The sequence below is a fragment of the Trachypithecus francoisi genome, unplaced genomic scaffold (genome assembly GCF_009764315.1).
Source record: "Trachypithecus francoisi isolate TF-2019V2 unplaced genomic scaffold, Tfra_2.0 Lachesis_group9, whole genome shotgun sequence".
NCBI lineage: Eukaryota > Metazoa > Chordata > Mammalia > Primates > Cercopithecidae > Trachypithecus > Trachypithecus francoisi.
In genome coordinates, this window is record NW_022681474.1 from 34,771,907 (window position 1) to 34,793,211 (window position 21,305).

Sequence of the window (21,305 nt, forward strand, 5' to 3'; positions counted from 1 at the left end):
CCATCCTGCAGCCTGGCTGGGAGCCTTCCCATTGGTCTGGCCGAGAGTTGCCCAGAGCTACCCTGCAGTGTCAGGCTTGTGTCTACTGAGGAAGGATGAAGTTCATACACATTTGGAAAGGAGAGCTTTATTTCTCATAAAGGGTTGCTGCCTGCTGGGTGGTCATTCTGACAGGCAAGGAAACGTAGCCTCTGGCCAGAAGCCAGAAACAGACACTTCGAAGGTGGGGAGAATAAGACAGGGATTTATGCTGAACAGGGTGTCCAGATACACATATTCAACAGGTTATAGGAGCAGCAATGAATATTCACAAAGGGGAGGCAAGGGCATTCGTAGTAGGGTAACATGTATGTAACATGTGTCCCAGATTCACTTTGGGGTGGAGACCTAACATTTAAATGTATTACAGTTAGGCCCTCTACATTAAAAAGGGAAGCAGAGGACATGAAGGCCCTCTGGGTGCAGCTTCTGTAGACTGGCCAGAGCCACTCTATGGTCAGTGGCTTTTTTTTTTTTTTTTTAATCAGGAAAGAATGCTTAGTGGTTGCTGTGTCAAGCTGCAAAAGGGGAGAGGCTGTGTTAGGCAGTTGGTTGGTTCCAGTGTGAAGCAGTGGTTTCTGTTTAACCCTTACAGAAGAAAACCTAATGGTTAGCGAGGGAGGGGGCATAATGAGGCCTGTCTAACTTCATGTTCCATCATGGCCGGGAATTCAATTTTTAAGGTTTCTTAGGGGTCCCCTAGGCCAAGAGGTGGTCCATTTGGTCAGTTGAGGGGCTTAGGATTTTATTTTATTTCTCTGGCTCTTCTTTGCCTCTCTCTTTTTGTGGGTATTAGACCCACACTGTGGTCTGAAGGCCCTTCCTGCTGCCTTCCATTTCCTCCTTTGTTCTTCACAGGTGTTTCCCCAGATAGCTTTCTTGCACAGACCTGAACAACCCACCCTCCACCTTGTCTCAACCTCTCTGGGCACCTGCTTTGTCTCTGAAGGCCAGCACTGCTGTGACACTGCTTGGTGAAAATGACCACCCTGGTTTCTAGCTTCACATGGTACAGTTCCAGCAGACTAAGAGCTGGTTCTTGCCCTGCCCTTCTATGCCATCTCAAGAGAGGCGGCAGTCCTGTCCACGATGGTGGCCATGGGTCAGGGAACTGTTGCTTAATCTTCCCTGTGGATGGAGGAGGCTGTAGCCATCTGAGTTCGTGCCTCCAAATCTGTGGATGGAAGTGCAAACCTCTGGTTACCTCCTAAATAAAGGGAAGCTTCGTTTTGAAGGCTTTCCACATATACCTTCAGTGTGTCGTTTAGAAATGCCCTGTTTCAGAGTCTCAGCGATCAGTGAGTGGGCATGCTCATTCCCAGCCTTGCTAGCACTGCCCACAGTTTTATGACTCAGAATAGAATCTCATATTTGTTTAATTGTATTTCTTTTTAACTAATAGTGAAGTTGGATTTTTTTTTATGTGTATTGGCCTTTTTGTTTTTCTTTTATGAATTGTTTATGTCCTTTGCCAACTTTTTCGTTCAGGCGTTTGTTTCCCTTCCTTCCTTCCTTCTTTGCTCCCTTCCTTCCTTCCTTCCTCCCTTCCTCCTCTTTCTTTCTTCTTTCTTTCTTTCTTTCTTTCTTTCTTTCCTTCCTTCCTTCCTTCCTTTCTTTCTCTTTCTTTCTTTCTCTTTCTCCTTTCTTGCTTGCTTGCTTTCCTTCCTTTCTGTCTCTTTCTCTTTCTTTCTCTCTCTCTTTCTTTCTTTCTCTTTCTTTTCTTTCTTTCTCTCTTTCTCTCTCTCTCTTTCTCTCTTTCTTTCTTTCTTTCTTCTTTCTTTCTTTCTTTCTTTCTTCCTTCCTTCCTTCCTTCCTTCCTTCCTTCTTTTTTCTTTCTCTTTCTTCTTTCTTTCTCCTTTCTTGCTTGCTTGCTTTCCTTCCTCTCTCTTTCTCTCTTTCTTTCGTTCGTTCGTTCATTCATTCTTTCTTTCTCCCTTTCTCCCTTTTTCTTTCTTTTCTTTTTCTTTTTTAAATTCTGTGCTGCTTCTGGGACAGAGTCTTCCTTTGTTACCCAGGCTAGAGTGCAGTGGTGCAGTCATAACTCACTGCACCCCCAAACTCCTAGGCTCAAGTGATCCTCCCACCTCAGCCTCCAGAGTAGCTGGAACTATAGGCACATGCCACCATGCTCAGCTATTTTTTGAATTTTTTTTTTTTAGAGATGGGATCTCATCTCACTATATTGGCCAGGCTTGTCTCGAACTTCTGGGCTCAAGTGATTCTCCCACCTCAGTCTCCCTGTAAGTGTTGGGATTACAGGGTGAGCCACCACACTTGACCCCTTTCCTATTGATTTGTTAAGATGGTAACTCTATCATATAATGTTGCATTTATTTTTTAGCTTTAAAATACCATTAGATACACATGCTCTCTCAGAGCCTGTCCTCTCCATTCCTGTGTGTCTCAGTTTATGCTGGAACTGACCTAGTTTCAGATCAGTAAACTTTGCTTATTTTATGATGTCCTTTATTAGATTACTTACTTTGTCAAGCATTATATCTGGTTTCTTTTACAGTCATCATCTCATCCAAGCCTCCAACAATACCACAAGGTGTTATTTTACAGCTAGAGGTACGCATGTCTGATGCCAAACCCTTGCTCATTTCAGGGCTGGATATGGGAATCCTCTCTGCCATTTTCGATGACAGGTTGGGGGCAAAGAAAAGTGGATCCTGGAAGAGTGCCCAGGCTGGGGTGATTCGGGGAGGAGACTGAGGGGAAAGCATGATGACTTTGAAAGCCCTCCGTCAAATTCTTGTGGTTCTCTGACTTGATGTTATTTAAATTGCTGTGTACTTTCAAGAGGTTCCCCTCAACAGCCACAAGAATGGGAAATGGCTTGTGTCCTCTGAGTCACTTTGGTAGATTATCTACAGGCCTGTTGAGTTTCACTTTGCACCCCTTCTTGGCTATTCTTTCCTTTTTCCACATCTGCCCACCTCACCATCAACAAACCTGCACAGTGTCTTTGCCCTTCAAAAGTAATTGTCATTCTTTCTTTGAACTAATTGACGGCATCTAAGCTGAATTACACACTGATGGCCTTTCACAATTTATGAAAGTATCCATTTCCCCATTCCCGCTTTAACATTTGAGGTTGCCAATCCTTTTAATTTTTGCCAATCTGATAAGAAAAAAGTCTTTTATTTTTATCTTAACTTGACTTTTCCAGATCAGTAACGAGGTTGGAACATCCTTTCATATGTTTACTGGCCGTTTGAATTTATTCTGTTACGTATATGCCCATTTTTCTACTAGGTTGTCTTTTTTTAATTACCAGGCATGAAATTTTAGTATAATTTGTTTTGTGGGTAAGTAGATAGATATACAGTCAGTTCTTTCTCCCAGTTTGTCTCAGGTCTTGTAACGTTTTTAGTGTGTTTTGTCATAGAGAAGTTGTTAAATTTATACATGGTGTATTTTGTGACTTGTGTAAGTAGGCACGTAGTCAAATTAAAGAAATTTTATTTTATTCCTGGTTTGCAGATTTTAAAAAATTATAAATGGATTTTTAATTTTAAAAATGTTTTCTTGACATCTATTGAGGTGGTCATGTATTTTCTCCTTTAATATGTTAATTTTTAAAAGTACATTAGCAGATTTTTCAGTGTTGACTAAAGCTTTGCATTCTTCCCTACCCATGGTTATAGATCTCTTTCCTGTTTTCTTTGAATATTTCTACGGTGTTGTCTTTTATGTTTAATGCTTTAATTCTTCTGGAATAATTTTTTGTGAATGACATGAGATAGTGATTTTTTTTTTCCGAAATGGATATCCAGTTGGCCCACATTTATTATTATTTGTTATTATTATTTTAGAGATGGGATCTTGTCATGTTGCTCAGGCTGGTGTTGACCTCTTGGCCTCAAGCAATTCTCCTGCCTCAGCCTCCCAAGTAGCTGTGACCACAGGCACGTGCCACTGCACCAGGCTGGCCTACATTATTTATGGAGTAGCCACATTTTCCTACTACTGGAACTACGGTTTTCATCAAATGTGAAGTAAGCACTTATACCTGAGTCCATAGAGTAGACACAGGGTTGTTGTTGCTCCTGGCCTCCATTCATCCTTCTGGTAACCATGTCTGATTTTTCCCATCCCCAGGAGAACAAGAACCAAGGCTTGAGCCAATTTGTGCATCTCATTGTCCTGGCACTGCCACTGGCCCAGGGCTGACCATGTGCTTCAGCCAGCCAATTACACCCAATCCGAGCTTCTCCCTGGCATTTGTCTGAGTGACTGGAATAGTCTTAACTATTCTTGTGGAACTTAAAGGGAGAGGCCAGACATGGCTGCAGTTGTCATACAGCCACAAGGTGAAAACAAATATGAAAATGAAACCAACACACCAAGGCCAATGGAATTGAGCTGAGGCAACTGATGTTACCCTTAAGCTTCCATATCCTATCATGTCTAGAGCCAGGTTACCCCTATGCCCACAAAACTTTTAACCCACAACCCAGATCCCTTTGTGAGCTGGTTTGGGTTTTCTGTCATTGCAAGGGAGACATCTTCTATATCTGTACTCTGTTCTCTCCATTGATTTTTTGGAGGTCTTTTCAAGTTCTTGCTCTTTCTTCCTTCCTCCTTCTGTCTCCCATCCTCATTCTCTCCTTCTTTCATTCATTCTTTCTTTTTCATTCTTCTATGCTTCTGGAGTGTTCTAGTGTACTTTCATTTCCACATGGATTTTAGAGCCAACATATGGGCTTCTATTTAAAAATCTCATCTTGGTATTTTGATTGAAATTACATTTAATTTATTGACTAATTTAGGGAGAATGGGCACTTTTATAATATTATGTGTTCTCATTAAAGAATAGGTTTTTTCCTATGTTTATTAAGGTTTCTTTTGTGCCTTTTAATAATAAAAGTTATTAATACTCCTCTTTTAAGTCATACCTATTTCTCATGAAATTTATTAATCATTTATTTTTGGAAATTATGTTTTTTTCTTTCTTTTTTTGAAACAGAGTCTGGCTCTGTCGCCCAGGCTGGAGTGCAGTGGCATGAGCTTGGCTCACTGCAAGCTCCGCCCCCTGGGTTCACGCCATTCTCCTGCCTCAGCCTCCTGAGTAGCTGGGACTACAGGCGCCCGCCAGCACGCCCGGCTAATTTCTTTTTTTTGTATTTTTAGTAGAGACGGGATTTCACCATGTTAGCCAGGATGGTCTCGATCTCCTGACCTCGTGATCCGCCCACCTTGGCCTCCCAAAGTGCTGAGATTACAGGCGTGAGCCACCGTGCCCGGCCGAAATTATGTCTTTTTTCTATTACAGTTTCTGATTGACTAATTAATGTTCATGTAGGAAAAAATAAATATTTCTCTTTGTTTGAATTTCGCCATATTCTTGAACTCGCTTAATAATTAAGTTTTTAAAAACTTGTCTTGGGTTTTGGAGATAGATGATGATATTATCTGCAAATAATAACTATTTAATTTCTTTCTAATATTTATAATTAGTATTTCCTTTTCTTGTATTTTGTTATAAAGGCCAGACCTTCCTGTACCATATTTGGAATAGTGACCATTCTTGTACTTTCTATGTCTAATGGGAATATTTCACCACTAAATGTAATTTTTGATCTAGGTTTCAAGTAGGCACATAGTCAAAGAAATTTTCTTTTATTCCTGGTTTGCAGATTTTAAAAAATTATAAATGGATTTTTAATTTTAAAAATGTTTTCTGGCCGGGCGCGGTGGCTCAAGCCTGTAATCCTAGCACTTTGGGAGGCCGAGACGGGCGGATCACGAGGTCAGGAGATCGAGACCATCCTGACTAACACGGTGAAACCCCGTCTCTACTAAAAACTACAAAAAACTAGCCGGGCGAGGTGGCGGCGCCTGTAGTCCCAGCTACTCGGGAGGCTGAGGCAGGAGAATGGCGTGAACCCGGGAGGCGGAGCTTGCAGTGAGCTGAGATCCGGCCACAGCACTCCAGCCTGGGTGACAGCGCGAGACTCCGTCTCAAAAAAAAAAAAAAAAAAAAAAAAAAAAAAAAAAAAAGTTTTCTTTTGAGATGGAGTCTCGCTTTGTTACCCAGGCTGGAGTGCAGTGGCATGATCTCGACTCACTGCAACCTCCACCTCCTGGGTTAAAACTATTCTCCTGCCTCAGCCTCCCTAGTAGCTGGGACTGCAGGTGTCTCACACCTGGTTAATTTTTGTATTTTTAGTAGAAACAGGGTTTCACCGTATTAACCAGGCTGGTCTCAAACTCCTGACCTCAGGTGATCTGCCCGCCTCAGCCTCCCAAAGTATTGGGATTATAGGTGTGAGCCACCGTGCCTGGCCTACATTCTTAAATGCTGAGATCCTAACTCAGCAGCGCTAGAGGAATTAAAGACACACACACAGAAATATAGAAGTGTGAAGTGGGGAATCAGGGGTCTCATAGCCTTTAGAGCTGAGAGCCCCGAACAGAGATTTACCCACATATTTATCAACGGCAAATCAGTCATTAGCATTGTTTCTATAGATGTTAAATTAACTAAAAGTATCCCTTATGGCAATCGAAGGGATGGGCCATATTAAAGGAATAGGTTGGACTTAGTTAACTGCAGCAGGAACATGCCCTTAAGACACAGATCGCTCATGCTAATTGTTTGTGGCTTAAGAATGCCCTTAAGCGGTTTTCCGCCCTGGGCGGGCCAGGTGTTCCTTGCCCTCATTCCCCTAAACCCACAACCTTCCAGCGTGGGCATTAGGGCCATTATGAACATGTTACAGTGCTGCAGAAATTTTGTTTATGGCCAGTCTTGGGGCCAGTTTCTGGCCAGATTTTCGGGGGCTTGCTCCCAACACTTAAATATTTATTACTTGGTCATGGTGTTTTCTTCTATCATATTGCTGAAACTGAATTTCTAATATTTGATTTAGGATATTTGCGACTATGTTTATGTGTGTTTTTTTCACCATGTTATCCTTTTGAATTTTGTTGTCAGGGTTATGATAGCTTTATACAGGTGTTAGGTGGTTTTGTCTTTTTCGACATTTTGGAATAGTTCACATAACTTGTGGATCATCTGTTGCTTGAAGTTTTCATAGAACTCAATATTGGACTGGTCTTTTTTTAGGTACGAATTTTTCATAAACTTTTTTTCTTCTATGTTTATTAGTCTTTTCGGGCTTCTTACTTTCCCTTGGGTCAGTTTTGGTAAAAAGGCAACATTTTCTTAGAGTAACACATAGACAGCAATCTTTTTCAAGATTTTCAAGCCAGGCATGGTGGCTCACACCTGTAATCCCAGCATTTTGGGAGGCTGAGGGAGGAGGATCACTTGAGGTCAGGAGTTAAAAATCAGCCTGGCCAACATGGTGAAACCCCGTCTCTACTAAAAATATAAAAAGTGGCCAGTCATGGTGGTGCACACCTGTAGTTCCAGCTACTCAGGAGGCTGAGGCAGGAGAATCGCTTGAACTCAGGAAGCAGAGGTTGCAGTGAGCCGAGGTCGCGCCACTGCACTCCAGCCTGGGTGACGGAGCGAGAACCCATGTCAAAAAAAAGATTTTTGGCTTGGTGTGGTGGCTCATGCCTGTAATCCCAGCACTTTGGGATGCCAAGGTGGGAGGAGTGCTTGAGACCATGAGCTCGAGACCAGCCTGAGCAACACAGCTAACACTCCCCTTCTACACCTCACCCCCCAGAGCGGTAGCACTCACCTGTAGTCTTAGCTACTCAAGGGGCTGAGGTGGGAGGATCACTTGAGCCCAGGAGTTCAAGACTACAGTGAGCTAGGATTGCACCACTGCACTCCAACCTGAGCAACAGAGTGAGAACCTGTCTCCAGAAAAAATAAAATAAAATGCCTCCTCTGCATCCGTATTTTTGTCGTCATTCTCCATTTCAATGTTTATGAATATTTTATGTATTTTTTTCTTGGTCACCTTTGCCTATTTTATTGTCTGTTTACTATTATTATTATTTTAAAAATTTTTAGATGAAGTGACTTTAAGACACTACACTGTCCTTATTTTGCTCACTTTGTCCATGACTGGCGACATGTCACTGTGCCCAGCATGTGGAAGCCTTGCTTGACACTGAGAACTAGCTGCTTAGGCTTCTGTCCTGGCAGCTCTGGTGAGTTCTCCCCAAAAAGACATGTCCTGGAGCTGCCTGGGCGTGGGTTCTGTTGTGTCCCTGGGTGGCATTTCCATTGAGGTGGCTGCCTATGGCTGTTTTCTAGGCTTGAAAGATGGGAATGAACTTGGATATGTTTGTACTTCCCATGGGAAGGTTATGTCATTGCTCTTTTGGCTAAATTTATAAAAGGGTTTTGAGAAAGAATTCAAAGCACACAGGCTCTGAGTGACCAAAGCATCCTGCTGCTTCCAACCCCTTGGGAGGGGAGCCCTGGGTGTTGGGGATTAGGGGAGGCGTGGAAGCCCTGGGTAGGTGGGTACATCTAAGTCCTAGGTGCTGGAGGGGTCCATGGAAATCCTGTGGGGGGAGGGTGCTGTGGAGTTCCTGGGGGGAAGGCTGTGGCCGTGCGAGATGACACTACCCCCTTGGGGTTGCCTAGGACCCTCCCTCCCTCCCTGCCTGCCTTGGGTACCAGGCCATTGCAGTGGGACCAGGCCCTTGGACCGCCCTCTGCCCCCACCCCCTTCCCAGGTGGCTGACGTTCTCCCACTGTCTCCTTGGCTGAGGACAGGCAAGGTCATAGCTTCATAAAGAGATTTTCCAGGGAAGATTTTTGGCAGGGGAAAGTTGGCCCCTGCCGGAGCAGGTCTCTTGGCGGGAGGTGAGAACAGCCGCAACCACAGAAGCCATTTGCAGACGGACGGGTGTATCTCTGCATCCCCATGGCACTGCACACAGGAGAGTCCGTGAGTGTTTCCTGAGTGAATCGCTCCACTCTCCTGGCCTCAATCCCTTCATCTCTAAAATAGAATTGATAATGCTTTCTCCCCAGACACCTCTCAGCACAGGCAGGATTTCCCAGCCGTCAGAGGAGCTGGGGCAGGACAGGCGTCAACCAGAAGCAGAGGCCTTTCCAGTGTGGCTCTGAGAAAGCCTGGAGCTGCTTTTACATTAGGGCCTCCCACATGTGAGCACATGTGTGATCTCAAAGCCTGCTTTCACCGGTAATGTGCACAGGCTGCATACGAGGAGCTGGGGACTCGGAGGGGAAGCCACTTGCTGAAGGACACTCAGTATAAGGGGCACAGCCCACACCACACTTCTGGTCTGGGAAGGCTTTGGGAACGCTGTCTACTCCAGATGGTATCAGGAAGGACCCTTATGCCCAGTTCTGTTGAACAAAGAACAACAAAGACAACCAATAAACAAATGCTTTTAGGAAATAGCTGGGAGACATAATTATGGGAGAAAGTCTAAATCATGAAGCCTTTTCTAGAAAGTCCTAGTATTGTTAGAGGAACCCCTGCTTATTAGGCCTCTGGTTTAATAAAACATGACTAGAGTGACTCCATCTTAAAGTGAATAGCTGGGCACTCACAAGGCACCTATAAGGTTAATGCTTATGGTCTGGAAATAGCCATATTCTAAGCTGACCACCAATTATAACTCCAAAATATTTATGGCCATACAGGACATCTCCCACCGAGCCGGCAGAATGTCCAAATGTTCTAAAAATCCAGTCTTCTTTACACTTTTTTTTTTTTTTTGAGACAGTGTCACTCTGTTGCCCAGGCTGGAGTGCAGTTTGGAGTGTAGTGGCACCATCACAGCTCACAGCAACCTCGACTTCCTTGGGCTCTGGTGATCCTTCGACTTCAGCCTCCTGAGTAGCTGCGACTACAGCCGCTTGCCACCAAGCCGGGCTAATTTTTTGTATTTTTTGTAGGAACAGATCTTCACCATGTTGCCCAGGCTGGTCTTGAACTCCTGGGCTCAAGGAATCCACCCACCTTGGTTACCCAAAGCAGGTGTGAGCCACTGTGCCCGGCCTGTTTCTTATAAGTGGAAACACTAACAAAGGAGGGTGCGTTCCTCCTCCTGCTTTCTGAGGATGCTCTGCTCTGTCACGAAGGAGTTTCCAATGCATTTATTTCTTTCGGTGTGCTCTGTGACTTGTTCCCAGTTTTTTCCTGCACAAGACCCAGGAACTGTCCCTGGGGGTCTAGATCCGTACCCCTCTTTTTCTGGCAACACTGTTATTTTCAAACACGCTACAGATAATGAGCAAGAATGAGCTACTGCACCGCCCCGCAGGGGTCTTTGCAGCACCAGCTTCCAGGAGCATGTCAGAATCGCGAGGGATTACTTACTCAGGGTTTGTAAACTAATCTGCATGGTTTGCTTAATAAGCAAAACTGCATGGTCTAAATGGTTTCCAAAAAAACTTGAAAGCAATTTGGGTTATTTAGAAAGTTACATAATTCCTTGCCATCTCATTTGCCATGTCGTGGGGTCCGAAAACCTTGTTTTAGTTTTGTTTTTTAAATCATAAACGGATGTTCATGTCTAGACTGCAGGCTCCGGCTTAGACCTGGGCTCTTCATGTTTCCCGTGCCCAGCTTGCTCTGTTAGCGGTGGGGAGGGGCTCCTGGCAGACTGGAGACCTGGCCACTCCCTCAGCACTCAGCTTCCTGAGGGAGGGAGGGTGTGAGTGATGGGGAGTGGGGCCTTCTGGCCCATCCACATGGGGCCTGGAGCTAGCTCTCCTCCTGTTCTGCCTGTGAGGTCCTCACTGCCAGCTGAGAGGGTTGGAATGACAGAGAGGGGATCCGGCATGCCTGGCATGGTGCCTGACATGGTGCCTGACATGGGGGTACTCACGGCACACTCCTTACTTTTCCCTCAAGCTCCCTGGAATTCCCATTTCCAGTCTTGCCCACCTTCTTCTGGTCCCAAGAGTGGGCATGGGCGCTGGGGTCTGCTCAGTGAGTGCCCCTAGCTCTGGCCCCCGGAGAGCTGGCACTGTATGCCACCCGTGGGCGTCACTTCCAAATGCCCAGGAGAGTAGGGAGCAACAGCCAGAGGAGCTAAGATTAACCAGTGTGGAGGGAGGGCCCTGAGGAGTCCCCTCTGCCCTGGCCAGGAGGAGAAGAGTGACTTAGGGCACCCGGGCACCGCCTCAGGCCCTGCAGCAGCTGAGGGGAGGACATACCCAGTGCCATTGGCTGCAGATGCTGCTTGTCCAAATCCTACCCTTTGCAGCAATTAAGTGAGCGGGGGACTTTGGGCAAGCTATCAGACCTCTCTGAGCCTCAGCTTCCTCATGTATAAAAGAGGCCCTTAGGAAAATAAAGTGAGATCAAGCATTTATGCAGGGCCTGTCCTGCAGTAGGCGCTTAGGCAGTGGTAAGTAAAGGTAAACACACGAAAACCCCTGAAAGTGCTTGGCATTTGTGATGAGTTTGTGCCCCTTAGGCATGTGTGCCAGGGGCAGGGAACCTCGACTGGCTCTGGGCCAAGTCCCTTCCTCCAAAAGTATTGTCTCCCTCAACTGTGAGTCTCCAGTCGTTTCCAGGTAAAAAGGAGAAGAGCTGGCCTTTCCGGGTGGGAGAGAAGCAGTGAGAAGGGGCTGCTCCTCTCTGCAAGGGAGCCCTGAAGATGACGAGGCGGGAGGGGAGGGGACAGGAACCCAGGCCACCTCTTCTTAGCTTCTTCTCAGGAGCAGGGCTTGGAGTTCCTCTATCTCCCCCACTCTCTCTCTTGTTCTCCTTCCCCCCACCCCTCCAACAATCTGTTCTCAGTTCTCAGTCATTTTAATTCACTTTGGTCCAACAAACGTTTTCTTGTTTGTGAATTTCCCTTTCAGACCAGGCTTTGTGGGAATACTGGGATGAACAAGCCGTGGGCCCTACCCTCCATGAGCTCACAGTCCTGTGAGGGGGTGAGGTGAAGTGGGAACATGTCAGCATTCATTCATTCATTCATTCATTCATCAGTATGCTGTGCCAGGCCTGTGCAGGGGCTATGGAGACGGAGAGACATCAACAGAAGGAGGTGGCACCAGGGAGAGAAGCCTGGGACCCAGTGTAGGTGCCCACCCATGCAGCTTCCCGTTCTCCGTGCCTGGCCAGGGCCTCCACTCCAGAGGACAGCTTAAGTGAAGGCAGTGTAGGGGGACGGTGGCTGCAAAGGCCTTCCTGAGTAGAGGGTGGACTCCTTGATGCTGGGGAGCTGAGCAGAACCCCTGGTCAAGTCCTGATCTCATGGGTGTGTGAGAGGAAATTAATTATTGGGACCCCAAAATCACTAAGCCAAAGGGAAAAGCCAGCTGGGAATTGCTTAGGGCAAACCTGCCTCCTATTCTATTCAAAGTGATCCCTCTGCTCACTGAGATGAATGAGTATCTGATTGCCCCCGTTGGAAAGGCTAATCAGAAACTCAAAATAATGCAGCCGTTTGTGTCTTACCTCCTTATGACTGGGAAGTCCCCTCCTCACTTCCAGTTGTCCTGCCTTTCAGAAGGGAACCAATGTTCATCTTACTTATGTTGATTGATGTCTCATGTCTCCCTAAAATGTATAAAACCAAACTGTGCCCCGACCACCTTGGGCACATGTTCCCAGGACCTCTGAGGCTGTGTCACACACGCACGCCCTTAGCTTTGGCAAAATAACGACATTTACTGAGACCTGTCTCAGATATTTGGGGTTCACAGGTGGTAAGGGGGTCTCAGGAAGGCCAAGGCAGAGGCTAGCTGAGAAGCTAGAAGCAGACTATGGAAAACAGTTTGGTGGTTTCTCACAAGGTTAAACATAGAACTACCATATGACCCAACAATTCCACTCCTTGGTATATATTTAAAAGAGTTGAAAGCAGGGACTCAAATAGATACTTGCACGTCAATGTTCACGGCAGTGTTATTCACAATAGCCTAAGGGAGAAACAAGCCGAGTGTCTGTCCATTGATGCATGAGTGGAGAAACAAACTGCGCCCTAGACATACAATGGAATATATTCAGCCACAAAAGGAATAACGTTTTTTATCTTTATTGTTATTTTTTAAGAAAGAGTCTCACTCTGTTGCCCAGGCTGAAGTGCAATGGTGCAATCTCAGCTCACTGCAACCTCTGCCTCTCAGGTTCAAGCAGTTCTCCCACCTCAGCCTCCTGCGTAGCTGGGATTACAGGCACCCACCACCGCACCTGGCTAATTTTTGTATTTTTATTAGAGATGGGGTTTCGCCATGTTGGCCAGGCTGGTCTCGAACTCCTGACTCCAGGTAATCTACCCATCTTAGCCTCCCAAAGTGCTGGGGTTACAGGTGTGAGCCACCGTGCCCAGCAGGAATAAAATTTTGATACATGCTACAACACGGATGAAGCCTGAAAATTGTGCTAACTGAAATTAGCAGAAACAAGAGAAATATTGCATGATTCCACTTATATGACATACCTAGAATAGGGTGAATTCATACAGACAGAAAAAAGAAAAGAGGTTACCAGAGGCTAAGGGAAAGTCATTTTTTAATGGCTGCAGAGTTTTTGTTGAGGATCTTGAAAAATTTTAGGTGTAGATAGTGGCGAATGCATTTCATATGACTGAACTATACACTTATGAATGGTTAAAATGGTTAAAATGAAAAATACTGAGTTGTGTATATTTTATCAGATTTTTAAAAAAGCAAGTGTCAGGGTAGCGTGGGGAGATGGCCCCCCAAGGACATTCCCCTAAAGTGAATCCTTTCCAGCCACTGTGTTGAAGATGGCTGTGAGGACCAGGAAGGGATGGCGTTAGGGGAGGCTGCGAGAACACTGTGGGCACTCAGGCGTCCTGCAGTGCAGCTGCTGGAGAAAGTTCCGGGCAAATGTGAGGGGAAAAGCCAGAGTTTTCTGGGCTACTTCATTTCTAAAATGGGGATAAGTATTAAGTTGGTGCAAAAGTAATTGTGGTTTTTGCCATTAAAAGTAAAGTAATTGTGGTTTTTGGCATTAAAAGTAATGCCATTTAAAAGTAATGGCAAAAACCGCAATTACTTCTTTTGCACCAACCTTATTTGCCTTACAGCGTTGTTGGGAAGACTAAAGGAGCTAATATGTATTACATATACATGTTGTATTTACATGTCACGTAAAACAACATGTGTTGCAGGTATGGTCCTTAAAACACTATAGTAAGTGCTCAAGAAATATTTTTTAGTATTTTACTTCTGGTGTTTGTGAGAGAAAAATAATGGAAGTGAAGGGCAGGGAAAGGGAGTGAGGTCTCTCCATTTCTCCAACTTGGAAAAATGCTTTACGAAATGAAATCACATGAAATCCTAGAACCCACACTACCATGGTGGAGGACAGGCGTGTGCAGTAGCTATGTCCCCTCACAATTACTGCCTTCTGCCACTGGCGGAGCCTTGTGTGAAGGTCCTAGTGCCTGATGGTGCTGATTCCTGTGAATAAATGTAACTGTGAAAATGAACCTGAAATGCCCTGTGGGTTCATTTTGCTGGCTGCCCAGATAGAGCTGATTTTCAAGACAGGGGAATTGCAATGAAGAGTTTAGTTCACACAGAGCCAGCTGAATGGGTGACTGAAGGTGTATTACTCAAATCAGCACTCTCTAAAAATTCAGAGGCTGGGGTTTTTCAAGGATAGTTTGGCAGCAAGGGAATGGGTGCTGCTGATTGGCTGGGGATGCAATTATAGAGGTGTGGAAAATGGTCTCTGTGCTTGTTGAGTCTGCCTCTGGAGTGGGGGAACCACAGGAGCAGTTGAGCCAAGAGTTATGGGTCCAGGCGGGGCCATCTGGTTGTCAGAAATGCGAGTCTAAAAGAACATCTCCAAAGGCCAATCTTAGGTGTTCTTCAGTAGTTAGGTTATGTGCAGGAGTAATTGCGGAAGTTGCAAATCTTGTGCCCTTTGGAATAATGGGGGTTAATCGTTTATGCCTACATCTTAGCAGAATTCAGGCTCCTCCTATCCTCCTAACCTGATGGTTTTTCATTAGTTTTACAAGGCAGTTGAGTTTTGGGGAAGGGTTAGTATCAATTAGACTGTAAACTAAATTTCTCCCAAAGTTAGCTTGGCCCAAGCCCAGGAATGACCAATGGCACATTGGAGGTTAAAAGCAAGATGGGAGCTAGTCAGATCAGATCTCTTTCACTGTTACAATTTTCTCACTGTTACAATTTTTGCAAAGGCAGTTTCATAAAGAGGAAAGAGAGACAAGTATGTTTTCTTCAGGGTCAGCCTCCTTTTGTGTTGGTTGAGTCTCACAAGGAGTTTGGGTTTCCCAGGGAAAAATCCAGTGTCCTGCCTGCCAGCAAGCTGACGTCACTGCTCTTTTAAGAGGAAACTGGGAACCAGCTGTTGTGGAGATTAACTATGAGTGCAGATGCACAGTTGGAGCCCACAATAAACAAAATATTCTGATTCTGCCTCACCAAACAACAGCAGCTGCTCTGGTTCTGCTTGGGCAGGGTTGAGTATCTGAGCCTTTGGAAAGAGAAAGTTAATAGGGTCAGGGCTTCTTCCAGCATGAGAAAGATGGTGTTGTTCATTGGATGTACCCATTGTGCAGACTGGCGAGGGCAGGGCTGCTGGGCCCACCTGTTACCGGACGGGGGTCCCGTTCCAGACCCCAAGAGAGTGTTCGTGGATCTCGTGCAAGAAAGAATTTGAGGTGAATCTATAAAGTGAAAGCAAGCTTATCAGAGAAGTATAGAAACAAAAGAATGGCTACTCCACAGGCAGAGCAGTCCCAAGGGCTGCTTGTTGGTTATTTTTATGGTTATTTCTTGATTAAATGCTGAATAAAGGTGGATTATTCATGAGTTTTCTGGGAAAGGGGCAGGCAAATCCTGTATCTGAGGGTTCTTCCCCCTTTTAGACCATATAGAGTAACTTCCTGACATTGCCATGACATTTGTCAACTGTCATGGCGCTGGTGGGAGTGTCTTTTAGCATGCTAATGTATTATAATTAGCATATAATGAGCAGTGAGGAAGACTAGAGGTCACTTTCATTACTATCTTGGTTTTGAGGGGTTTTGGCCAGCTTCTTTACCACAGCCTATCCGATCATCAAGGTCTTTGTGACCTGTTTCTTGTGCTGACCTCCTGTCTCATCCTGTGACTTAGAATGCCTACCCTCCTAGGAATGCAGCCCAGTAGGTCTCAACCTCATTTTACCCAGCCCCTATTCAAGATGGAGTCGCTCTGGTTCAAACACCTGTGACACACCAGGCCATGCCACTGAGTGTCAGGGACTAGACAGCTTGCGGGATCAGGACTGAGACTCTCCAAGCTGAAAGCTGCAAAGAAATCACAGTTCCAGTCCCCTTATTTGCAGCTGGGAACTCAAGTCTGGAGGGAGAGTTTTATGTGCTTGCAATGTACAAGAGAACTGATTGCGGTTGGGAATCTGTCTTGGACCAAAGTCGGAAGTCATACGATTGGACTGGTTTCTATGACTGGCTCTCCGGTGAGTGTGGCTGGGGTCTTTTCATTTGTGGCTTAGGTTGGATGTCAGTCCCTGGTTGCTCTCCAGGATCCTGTCTGTGACTGAGACTATCTCTGTGCATCACTAACTCTAACCACCCCCTGAAAATCTCACCTGTGACCTTGGTCTCAACTGCACCAGTCACATCCTCCTGCCCTCAATGGTGAAAACCTGGCAGATGCTCAGCCTGCCCCTGCCCTAGGAGTGCTGTGGTCAGCTGAGCTGTGGAAGTCGAGACTGGAAAGGACCTCATCAGCCAGTGTAGGCAAAAGGAGGGGAGGAGATCCTGTGAGCAGACTAAGGTGGTAGACCTTGTCCCTCTGTGGCCAGAACCTGCCCAGGCCAAGTAGGCACCAGCTTTGCCCAGAGAAACAGCTGCCCTAGCTGCAATTGACCCCAGTTGGTGATGAGGTCTATTGAGGAACGAAGAATCAAGAGCAAACAACCAAGAGCATTCATCCCTCCCAGGAGGGGGGTCTCACTTCTGTTGTCAGCTATAGGGAAGAGGGGCGGCTGGCTCAGCCCCACCTCCACCTTCTCCTGGGCAGTGTCTGGCCCTTCCAAGACTCCTTCATAGAAGGAGAGTGAGGGGAAGCTGCTGCATGGACTGGAATCAGCCCAGTGGTCCTTCTGCCTAACCACATTGAAAACAGGGCCAGAGATTTATGTATGTATGTACGTATTTTTAGAGACTGGGTCTCACTCTGTTGCTTAGGCTGGAGTGAGTGCAGTGGCACGATCATAGCTCACTGCAGCCTTGACCTCCTGGGCTCAAGTGATCCTCCTGCCTTAGCCTCCCAAATAGCTAGGACTAACACGTTTGGCTAAAACCAGAGTTTACATGTATAGAATCCTTGAGCCACAACCAGGACTGGATGTTAGGCTTCTGTGGTAGGTAGCCTACTGTGTAGGCTTCTATGTGGGAGGTTTGCTTCTGTGTAATATGAGAGCTCATGGTTAGAACCTTCTAAATGTGGGACAGTTACCGTAGGAGGTAATGAGCTCTCTGTCTCTGGGGGAGTTCCAGCAGAGGCTGGAAAATTCCTTGGTGGGGTTCATTCATCCACTCATTCATCTTCCATCTACTCATCCATCCAATATTCTTTATTTATCAAATTTATGCCAGGTGCTGGACTAGTTGATTCAACCATGAGTAAGATAGAAATGGCTTGTGGCTTCACAGTGCTATGATGGGGAAACGCTGGGGACTACAGAAGAAGGGTGGAGGACGGCATGATCTAGATCTGGCAGTCAGGGAAGGCTTCCTGGAGTAAGTGATCTTTGAAGTGAAGGCTGAAGGGTGAGGAGGACTTAGCTACAAGGAGTCAATAGAGTGTGAGCCAGTCAATGACACAGTCAGATGTGTGTCTTAGCTGGTTTCCTCAGAGGCAGACCCTGAGGCACAGATCCACAAGTATATAGTTTCCACTGGGGGGGTGACTCCGGAAAATACCAGTGAGGGGGTACGGTAGTGAGACAGGAAAGGGAGGCAGCCAAGATGATGTATGTGGTCAAGCAAGTCACCTCTGTGTGCAAATGGAGCTTCCACCTGCTGTAGAACTCTGGGAGCCAGTGTGGCATATGTCCTACAGTTATTCCCTGGACGGAGTGAGCTGGGGCACTTATACACCAACTTTCCTCAGCCACTGGTTGCGGGTTTTTCTGGACTGAGCGGGACATGGACACTATTCTCAAATACTTCTGGCCTCTTGATGGGGCAGGCAGGGTGGGCCCCAGCACAGGCCTTAGATAGAGGTGCAGGGGCTGGTGGTTGTGGTGGGGTCTGAGGGGATCTGTGCAGGGTGCTGGCATCACCGTGGCTGCAGGGTGAGTGAGGGGCATGCACGAGCCCTGAGATCAGTGAGGAGGCCAAAGGCGGAGAGGGCCAAGCAAGTGATGCTGGGGGCCTGGGCTGGAGAGGCTGTGGTTATGAGGAAGCAGCAGATGTCAGGATGTGGAGTGGTGTGGAGGAATGGAGATGCTGGTGAGCAAGAGGAACCACAGCCTCCCAAGGCTGCAGCAGACCCCTCACCACAAGGAACTCCCTCGCTCCCTCACCCCTACACCACCTCCCCTCCAGCAGGCACCTCCTCTGTCTAAACACATCAGAGATGCCAGGCTCACTGTGCCGGCTTGTCAGGACCACAAAGCTGTGTGTGGAGGGAGATGATGGTGCTGTAGCAACTGCTTAAAAAACAAAAGCTGGGGCTGGGTGCGGTGGCTCACGCCTGTAATCCCAGCACTTTGGGAGGCCAAGGTGGGAGGATCACCTGAGGCCAGGAGTTTGAGACCAGCCTGGGCAATGTGGAGAGATCCTGACTCTGCAAAACATTAAAAAATTTGTGCATGTTTTTATGGTGCATGCATAAAAGGCATGGTGGTGCCTGCCAGCTACTCAGGAAGCTGAGGTGGGAGGATCACTTGAGCCCAAGAGTCAAGGCTGCACTGAGCTATGACTGTGCCACTGTACTCCAGCCTGGGCGATAGAGCAAGACCTCGTCACTAAAAACACAAAAAACAAAAAACCTGGGTTGTTGTCAATGCCAGCCCCAAGTCTTGGAAGAGACCCCTTAGACTGTATGTGCATATGAAAATGAATGTCATCCTGACTACCTGTAGCTTCCAGTGTGCCCACGTCTGTCTTCCTGTCGGATGCAGCCCTCAAGGGGACAGGTGCTTGGCATGACTTTCTGTCCTTGGGGGCCCCAAGACCTGGATCATAGAAGAGGCAATCAGTAACAATCTGTCAGATGATGGAGAACATGAATGGACCCCTGCTTCTGTGCTTCCTGCCATTGGGAGGGAGGGGATGTGGGACAATTGTGTGGTGGTTCCAAGGGTATAGCCCCACTAGTGTTGGGGAAGGGGATGGTGTGTTAACCAGGGCTTTTAACTGCGGGCAAAGGAAGCCAAGTCTGGATGAGATAAGTAGAAAAAGAATGTATTAACTGGGCATCTCACAGAGTCACCTGGATGGCTGGGCAGCCTGAGCATCCAGGAACAGTGCCCCTAAATCCTGCCTTGGACTGGCCCGGGGGGACACTGCTGCAGAGCCCTAGCTACCTCTGGTTGTTCCTCTGACCCCATAATCCCTAGATACTCTCACCAGCAGTCCCAGGAACTCCCTCTTACTGCAATGACAGCTCCAGATTCCATGGGGAGCAAGGTCGGCACCTGCATCCCCTGGGCCGTATCATCCCAGCGCAGGTTCCTACATTTGGACTCAGCCTCTGCCTCTTCCCCTGAGGGTTTTCCCTGGCTATTGGACTCTGCTCTGCCTGCCCCTTTTGTGGAGTAAGGGGGAAATTAACATCCATGTCTGGGAGCAGACACACATGGTGTATGAAAATACCCTGGCTCCCTCAATCCTTGGCTAGAGGCACGTGTCCTTCTTTGTCTCCAGGACAGCTCTGGCTGCTCAGTGAAGATTTGTGGGAAAATGCACTGTTTTTTTTTTTTTTTAAGAATTTGAGACAGAGTCTCACTTTGTCGCCTAGGCTGGAGTGCAGTGACATGATCTCGGCTCGCTGCAACCTCTTCCTCCTGGGTTCAAGTAATTCTCCTGCCTCAGCCTCCTGAGTAGCTGGAACTACAGGCATGTACCACCACACCCAGCTAATTTTTTTGTATTTTTAGTAGACGCGGTTTCACCATGTTGGCCAGGCTGGTCTCGAACTCCTGGCCTCAAGTGATCTGCCCGTCTTGGACTCCCAAAGTGCTGGAATTCCCATGCTCACAGGCGTGAGTCACCGCGCCCAACTGAAAATGTACTTTTTATTGGCTACCCTCCCTGCCAGCTCACTTCTCCTCTCCCCTACTAGTGCTTCCTGGGATCACCTCTGCATAAATTACCTGCACTCAAACCCTTATTTCACTGCTTGCTTCTCAGGAAATCACATACCTAGGCAGCTGTACCTGACTGGCAGCCCCAGTCCCACGTCCTTTCCTAGGTATAAGGGAGGGTGGGGGAGACATCATTGGGCATTTTCAGCTTCATGGGGAGGTGGGCTCTGCTCCCTACCAGACTCATAAAGAGGATGACCCTGTCATCGAGGGCCCCAGTAGGATGCCAGTGGCATATTCAAATTACAATAATTGGTGGAAGGTTTATTCAGACTTAAGCTGTAAGGAGTGGAAGAAACAGTGCAGTGTCTTAGGATGAGCAGCGGCAAAGTTTTCCAGCCCTAGGTCTGAAGGGACAAGGGGCAGGGGCAGTGACTAGAACAGGGAAAGAAAGAGATGTGCAGGCCGGGTGTGGTAGCTCACACCTGTAATCCCACCACTTTGGGAGGCTGAGGTGGGAGGATTGCTGAACTCAGGAGTTCAGTAACATGGAGAAACCCCGCCTCTACCAAAAGTACAAAAATTAGCCAGGCTTGGTGGCACGCGCCTGTACTCCCAGCTGCTCAGGAGGCCGAGGTGGGAGGATCACCTGAGCCTGGGAGGTCAAGGCTGCACTGAGCCATGATTATGCCAATGCACCTCCAGCCAGGGTGACTGGTGGTGGTGTGGCAGAGGAAAAGATGGGACCAAACAAGCTGCATTCAGAAAAAAAAATAAACATAAAAAGAGAGAGTGAGATGTGCGGAGGTCCCTGGAGAGGTGCAGTGACACGAGGGACACAGCCAGCCCAAGCCCACCTCACTAGGGACATGGAGGGGAGCAAAGGCCCTACTATTTGTACTCCACCTCCCTAATCCTCCCACTGACAAGGCTCAGACAGGTCAGGCCCCTGGGTCAGAGCAGGGTGGAGCGGGTGGGGACAAGACCTGAAGGGCAAACGGAAGGTGACTGACACAGTGGAGACTTCCCCAAACAAACAAGGGGGCCTCAGGTGTGCCAAAGCATCCCAATGTCCAGGCGGGGTGGAAATGAAAATGTGATGCTGGGTCTTGAGTTAGGGTTGGCTCTTTC